We start from the raw sequence: 886 nt of genomic DNA on the forward strand, positions 1-886 counted from the left end.
TGAGATGATCAAAATGCCAAGAGGTTGAGCAACCCCTTTACTTCCTTCTCACCCATAGGCATGGTGAATGCCAGAAATAGGCCCTAAAATGGGTCAAGAGGGCACAAGCACCTCTATAAGGTCACTGAACGTGCACAATTTGGCAAAGCCATTGCAGAAAGGCAATAATAGGTATAATTCTGGCGTAACCATTGGAATTGTGACCCAAGTAAATTTGGAAGCTGTCTCATTAAGAAGTTGCCTATCAAATGTATTGAAAAGGCCGTTTATGAACCTTTCTACCAGTTGTAATGACCCTTCTGGTCACAGGTAGGAATCAGGAATCTTATGATCAGATGGGCCAATGGGCTGAGGAGTGGCAGATGGAGTTTAATTTAGATCAATGTGAGGTGCTGCATTTTGGAAAGGCAAATCAGGGCAGGGCTTATACACTTAATGGTAAGGTCTTGGGGAGTGTTGCTGAACAAAGAGACCTTGGGGTGCAGGTTCATAGTTCCTTGAAAGTGGAGTCAGAGGGAGACAGGATAGTGAAGAAGGCATTTGGTACGCTGGCCTTTATTGGTCAGTGCATTGAGTATAGGAGTTGGGAGGGTCATGTTGTGGCCGTACAGGACATTGGTTAGGCCACTATTGGAATACTGCATTCAATTCTGTTCTCCCTGCTATAGGAAGGATGTTGTGAAACTTGAAAGGGTTCAGAAAAGATTTACAAGGATGTTACCAGGGTTGGAGGCTTTGAGCTACAGGGAGAGGTTAAATAGACTAGGGCTATTTTCCCTGGAGCTTTGGAGGCTGAGGGGTGACATTATAGAGGCTTACAAAATTGTGAGGGACATTGATAGGGTGAAAAGCCAACATCTTTTCCCCTGAGGTGGGGGAGTCCAAA

This window comes from Rhincodon typus, chromosome 41 (assembly GCF_021869965.1).
Source record: "Rhincodon typus isolate 14 chromosome 41, sRhiTyp1.1, whole genome shotgun sequence".
NCBI lineage: Eukaryota > Metazoa > Chordata > Chondrichthyes > Orectolobiformes > Rhincodontidae > Rhincodon > Rhincodon typus.